Raw genomic sequence first — 7,067 nt, 5'->3', positions numbered from 1 at the left:
CCTAGTCGAAGTGCCACAGGGGAGTGCAGTAGGGTCTGCACTAATACCTGCAGGCAGAAGTGTCCTTTGGGACAAAGGGGAGATTAGCAAAGAATCCTCTCCCAAAGACAGAACTAAAGAGAACCTCCCATCCCCCAAAGTCAAAAGCCTTTGCATAACACAGCAAAGCACTGAAAGAAAGTTCAGGATAGACCCGCCCACTACTGATTCCCCTGAGAGAAAAAAAATTCCAACTTAGGGCTAATTAAAACTAAACATCTGAAAGACCCTTGGCAGCCATGGAAATGGGCAAACTGAAGAAACCCCCCCCCTCCCCCCGCAACCAAAAAAAACACATTTTTATTGGGATGGCAAAAACGGGAGAGGGCAGTTTTAATAAGTTTTAGGATTTATGAATGAATGTGAATGAATGAGAGAGAGACGCGTGTTTTCCCCTGTATCTTATATCGCCTCTCTCGACTCTCTTAAATGAAACGCTCTCTTTAAAAATTGCATTTCATTCCACTTGGTGTGAAGGTGTCATGCTCGGCTCCACCTGCCAAGAATGAGGCACATTAATTTTGTCATGCACATTGATTTTAAACTGTTACTAGAGCGAGGAAATGGCTTGTTAAACGGATCAGCCGTGGCTTGAAAATACATTTGCATATTAACAGGCAGTGCTTAGAAGGGCAAAGGACCATTCCCTGACACATTCAACCTAAAATGGACCTTGATCACCAGGTATTGTGTGTAAGAGGAGCATTCCAGAGACCGCTAAGGTGATACAATCCAGGACTGGTAGACCAGCTGGTCACATGACTAACTGACTTTTCCAGGGTCTTTTGAACTAGCTGCAGAGAGTTTGAACTCAGAAAGACTGTTTGCTCCTGGACTGAGAAGATCTCTCCTGTCTGCTCCCATCTCTTTCTCAAAAGCCTGTGAATCCACTGACGACACATGAACCCCAAGAGGGAAAAGTCTTCCACAGCGAACCAAGTTTAAGAAGAATACTGGGCCCCAACGAAAAGCAAGATCTACCTACAATCAAGGACTCTACAGTGAGCTTGAAGAACCGTAACAAAAGCTCTTCAGATATTGCCTCAAACTTTTCCACTTTATTGTTCTTTTGCTCTTTTTTGACTCTATCTGCATGTGTGTATCACATATGCATGCTAGCGTAGGCGTCAACCGAATTAGAGTTTAAGTTCAAGTTTAATAAATTTCAATCTTTCTTCTTTAAACCTAAGAAAGCCTGTTTGTTCTGGTTTCTTTGCCTTATAATTGGAAAGCGGTGAACAAGGATTCACCAAGATGGAGCTAAAAACACAGTGTGTTTAAAATTAAACCCTGTTATGGTAAGACCATCTGAAGGCTGAAAGGGAACCCTAGACCTCTTTCTCATTGGGTCGTAACAAAATTCATAAACTACCTAGGGCTCACTCATCAAAAAATCACACCCCATTGGCCAATAGCTAATGGAGAAGTTGAGAGATATATATATACCTTGAAAGAAGTGATATGTACAACTACAGCTGAGAGCAAGCCATGGAAGCAAGAGTTATATTGCTTTCTTTGTAATTACAGAGCAGCTCCTCACCAGACTACGAGAAAACTTCCAGCTACACTCATCTTTGCACATCCTATGCACACTGTTACGACCAGGTGAGAAAAGTGTCTCGGGGTCTGTTACTATCTTCACCTGGTCTTATTGTAACAAGGTTTAATTTTAAACGCACTATGATTTGAGCTCCTGCTTTGTGAATTCTTGTTCACAGCTTTCCAACTATAAGGCAAAGAAATGAGCACAAACAGGCTTTCTGTGGTGTAAAGAAGAAAAGTGAAATTTATTAAACTTACTTAAGCTTAAGCTCTAATACGGTTCACACCTAGGAAATATACTATGCGTCCACTCTGGCATGCACATGCGATATACACTTGCAGATAGGGACAGAAAAGAGAAGAAAAGATAAAGTGGAACAGTTTGAGGCAATATCTTGTTACTGTGCTTCGAGCTTGTAGTCCTTGATTGAAGATATGGTCTTGCGTTTCGTTGGAGCCCAGTATTCGTTTTGAACCTTGTTCATGGTGGAGACTTTTCTCTTTTTGTGTTTACATGTCTTCAATGGTTTCCGAAGCTGGTGAGAGTGAGATGAGGGCAGACAGGAGAGGAGGTAATTCTTGCTTCAGTTCCAGGAGCACATGGCATTCTCAGTTCAAATTCTGTTTTCCAGTTTAAAACTCCCCTAGTTACCCAGCAGGTGCTCACGTGACCAACTGGTTTGACCAGGTCTCTTCTGTGTATTGGGCTGGGGACTGATTCCTTTGTTTCAACACTACTATGAAAATGCCCTTCCAGCCAGGGGCTTGCAATTTTAAGTTTTAATGTTCATGTGGCGAAATCGTGTGTGCCTCAGTCTTGGCAGGTGGGGGGTTTGCCTGACAACACACATCTTCCTGAGCTACCCTGCAGAGCTGATGATCAACATGTATGCGAATACGATTGAGAACAGAGGATCAAATGAAAGTAAATGCGGTGCGAAACATAAAATTTAGAGCTACACCACTAAAGCCAGGAGATAAAGTATTTGTGAAATGTGATGGTTACGTTGAAAGCAAACAACCCCTTATGACATCCAACCATTTGTTGTGACCAACCCAAAAGGATCAATGCTAAGCACGGTTTGCAAATCATCACATGAAATGTGTCATTCTTCAAAGCATTGAAAACAACATTTGTAAACATTGAATCCGATTCCAACATCAACAGCTCAGATGAAGAACATGACTCAAATGAGACTACATCTGATGTCAGATGATATACTACTCATGAGAGAAAACATATACCACACGTAAGTGACTATGTTACAAAGTGAACCACTGAAACATGCTATGTCTCTCATTTACTAAGAAGGTGTAGTGTATTGAAAATTGCATTGTCCATTTTGTCTTTTTGAGGCTACCATACACACAGATGCCAGCCGAGAGATTTGGGAAAAGAAAGAAAAATAAAGCTATCCATGTTTCCAACTGCATGCAGCAGTTTCATGTTTCTTACTAACTACGGCAGAATCTTAGTCCGTAGATCATCACAGTTGTGCTGGGACGATTATTGAATAGGATTAGTTCTCATTTCCACTTTCTTGTGTTTACTTCAGGGCCAGTTGTAAAGGAGGACCAGAGCGCACAAGCACAATTGGCGCTGCTATCCTCTGTTGGAGGAGACTCACCGGAACCAGCACCACCTCATCATACCTCGATACCTTGCACCAGTGCAGAGACATTCACCGCGTTTAAGCCCCAGAGTAGCATAGAAAGGGGAGCACTGGGTGAACCTCACATGAGATGTGAGTAGGAGGAGGGTAAGGCGGAGTCAACTGTGGGTTGTCCTCCTTGGAGAATGGAGGACAGACACAGCTAAGCGAAGATGCTGGGCCACAGATGTCACAGACAAGAAGGGCCTTCCTTGAGAAACGGAGGCAGATTTGTTCCTGTTTGTCAGAGTTCCCTGAGGTCTTGTGGAGCCATGGGCAGACAATGGAGGAGTCCATGCAGCACATGTGCTCTGTCATGACTCTCGGATTCAATCGCATGAGCTCCTCCATTGAGAGATTGAGCAACCTCTTGGAGAGCCATATGCAGCATCACTCTGAGGGGTGCAGGAGCAGCGCACTGATATTTCTTATTTTCTTATACACAGTAAGGGTATAAGAAATAGGAGCAGGATTAGGCCATTTGGCCCATCGAGCCTGCTCTGCCATTCAATAAGATTATGACTGATCTGATTGTGGCCTTATCTCCACTTTCCTGCCTGCCCCTCCATAACCCCTGACTCCCTTGTAGATCAAAAATCTGTCTAACTCAGCCTTGAATATACTCAACGATCCAGCCGCCACTGCACTCTGGGTAGAGAATTGCAAAGTTTAATGGCCCTCTGAGAGAAGAAATTCCTCCTTGTCTCTGTCTTAAATGACAGAGCACTTACTGTGAAACTATGACCCGGTTCTAGATTCTCCCACGAGGGGAAACATCTTCTCAGCATTTACCCTGTTAATCTCCCTCAGAATCTTATATGCTTCAATAAGATCACCTCTCATTCTTTTAAACTCCAATGAGTATAGGCCCAACCTGCTCAACCTTTCCTCATAAGACAACCCCTTCATCTTAGAAATCAACCTAGTGAACCTTCTCTGAACTGCCTCCAATACAAGTATATCCCTCCTTAAGTAAGGAGACCAAAACTGTATGCAGTACTCTAAGTATCGTCTCACTAATGCCCTGTACAGTTGTAGAAAGACTTCCCTACTTTTATACTCCAACCTCCTTGTAATAATGCAAGCATTCCATTTGCCTTCCTAATTACTTACTTTACCTGCAAGCTAACATTTTGTGATTCATATACAAGGACACCCAGATCCCTCTGTAGCGCAGCATTCTGCAGTGTCTCTTCATTTAAATAATAATCTCTTTTTCTATTCTTCCACCAAAGTGGGCAACCTCACACTTTCCGACATTATACTCAATCTCCAAATTTTTGCCCACTCACTTTCCTATATCACTTTGCACAACTTGCTTTCCTATCTATCTTTGTATCTTCAGCAAATTTAATTCGTATAAGCAAGGGGGTGAAAGGTTATCGGGGGCAGGTGGAAATGTGGAGTAATCAGTTCAACCATGAACTTATTGAATGGCGGAGCAGACTCGAGGGTCGAGTGGCCTACTCCTGCTCCTAATTCGCATGTTCGTATGTTTGTAAATTTGGCTGCAATGCTCTGAGTCCCTTCATCCAAGTCATTAATATAGATTACAAGTAGTTGAGGCCCCAGTGGCACCCCACTGTTACAGTTTGCCAACCTGAAAATGACTCATTTATCCCGACTCTCTGTTTCCTGTTAGTAAGCCAATCTTCTATCCATGCTAATATATTACCCCCAATACCATGGATTCTTATCTTGTGTAGTAACCTTTTATGTGCACCTTATCAAATGCCTTTTGGAAATTGTGATGACCAAGTGAGAGAGGGATCTAGGGTTCCCTCTCAGCCTTCACCTGGTCTTACTGTAAAAGGGTTTTATTTTTAACACACCGTTTTTTTTAGCTCCCCCTTGGTGAATCCTTGTTCACTGCTTTCCAGTTATAAGGCAAAGAAACCAGCCAACAGGTTTCTTAAGTTTAAAGAAGAAAGGTTGAAATTTAGTAAACTCAAACGCCAATTCGGTTCACGCTTATGGATACACGATGCACCCACGTTAGCATGCATACGCGATACACAGATGCAGATAGAGACAGAAAAGAGCAGAAGAAACAAAGTGGAAAAGTTTGAGGCAATATCTGAAGATGGTTTTGTAGAGTCCTTGATTGGAGGTAGGTCTTGCTTTTCACTAGGGCCCAGTATTCGGCTTAAACCTTGTTCAACGTAGGAGCCTTTTCTCACTTGAGTTTCACGTCTTCAGTGGATTTGGAGTTCTGCCAGAAAGAGATGGGAACAGACAGGTGAAGCTATGGCGAGCCAGCCAGGAGAGGTCTTTACAGTCCAGGAGCAACAGTCTCTCTCCTCTCAAAACTGTACAATTCAAAAAACTCAGGTTGCCCAGCAGGTTAGTCATGTGACTAGCTGGTTTGACCATGTCTATTTGTAGATTTAGCCATCTTAGCAGTCATCCTGGAACGTGAGCTTTCTCACCTTCAATATCAAGTTCATTGTGGGTTGAATGTGTCAGGGAATGGTCCTTTGTCTCCACAAGCACTGTTTTTTAGTATGTAAATATTTTTTTCAGCCAGGGCTGATCTGTTTAACAAGTCATTTCCTCACTCCAGCAACAATCAAAAATCAATGTTCATATGACAAAATTAATATGCCTCATTCTCGGCAGGTGGGGACCTGCATGACAAAATCCAAATACAATACTGGTTTCCCTGTATTCACTCTGCTTTTTTTTGAAAGAACTGAAGGCTTTTATTATTCTCCAAATTATGATGCACACATTCAATATTTCTTGCTTGCTGCTGCAACCTGATCCACAATTCTGTCCAAGTCTCTCTGCCCTGTGGAGTCAGCCTGTGGTCACTGTTGGGACCTTTCTCGACTGTCTTCAGCCCTTCGAGAGCCTGCAGCATCTTCCTGAGAACAGGCATGGGGCCATGGCTGAAGTGACCGGGGTTCACACCATTGCACTGGCGGCAACCGTAAATCTTGATCATGGCACTGACTCCAACACTGCCCTATAGGTACAAATGACGGACTGTGGAGGAAGCTTGTGTGTAGAACCAGTCCTGTCAAAAGGAGCCAATTCTTTTTGTTTGCCCAGTTTCACTGTGTTGACCCAATCAGGCATCCTTAGTTTTCCAGATGTTTTGAAGAAGGCACCCAGAGCTCTGATGGACTCCTGCTGATTCATGTCTTTGACTGTTACATTAGGCAACGTCCCTCCTGCATGCTGTCCGGGGAGGAAAGAATCTCTGTAGCATGAACTGCTCAGTGTCACTGATGGTGCAGAGATGCTCGAAGTGGATGCCAGCTGCGTCCCATTCGGTGGCCTCATGCGGCATCCAAAAGCACCAGGAAAGGGCTGAAATGGTTGATGCGGCAGCTGAAGGGGCCGCCCCTCAGGGAGTACCTGTGTCAAGCTTTGGCCCCTTGCCCCCTCCAACTTAGGAACTATCTGTGAAGCAAGGCCCTGTGATAGAGGCAACCCCTGCCATGCTGCAGGTGAGGCGGTCTGTGGAGCAGCCCCCATGGGCATCTCGAAGACGAGGATGGAAGCCATGGCATCTCAGACAGAGGCAGAGAGCAGGGAGCAGGCTGCCTTCACCTCATCTTCTACCACGTAGAAGTAGTAGAGAAAGAAAGGCACCACACCATTTATTTCACTTAATGGGTCACCTGGGTGCTGTTCTCCACATTTGCGTGCTGTTCTGTTTTCATTGCAATAGCACCTGTTTATTTTATCAATCAGATATGTGTGTTATTGATGTTTAATGGCAAAAGGGGGTGGGTTACTGTTTTGTGGGTGAGAGGGGGTGGGGGGCTGCCCTGGGATGGCTGTATGTCCATGCTTTGTGATGTTGGCGTGTGTGGAAGTGGAAAG

The 7,067-nt window shown here is 44.0% G+C and overlaps 1 pseudogene; it reads right to left on the bottom strand.

Moving 5' to 3' along the window:
• Nucleotides 1-5,965: 5,965 nt before the first annotated feature.
• On the bottom strand, nucleotides 5,966-6,521 carry LOC137377429 (small ribosomal subunit protein eS19 pseudogene; annotated as a pseudogene).
• Between the last annotated feature and the right edge of the window lie 546 nt (nucleotides 6,522-7,067).

This window comes from Heterodontus francisci, chromosome 15, assembly GCF_036365525.1.
Source record: "Heterodontus francisci isolate sHetFra1 chromosome 15, sHetFra1.hap1, whole genome shotgun sequence".
Taxonomy (NCBI): Eukaryota; Metazoa; Chordata; class Chondrichthyes; order Heterodontiformes; family Heterodontidae; genus Heterodontus; species Heterodontus francisci.
This window is presented reverse-complemented; position numbering and strand designations above follow the sequence as displayed.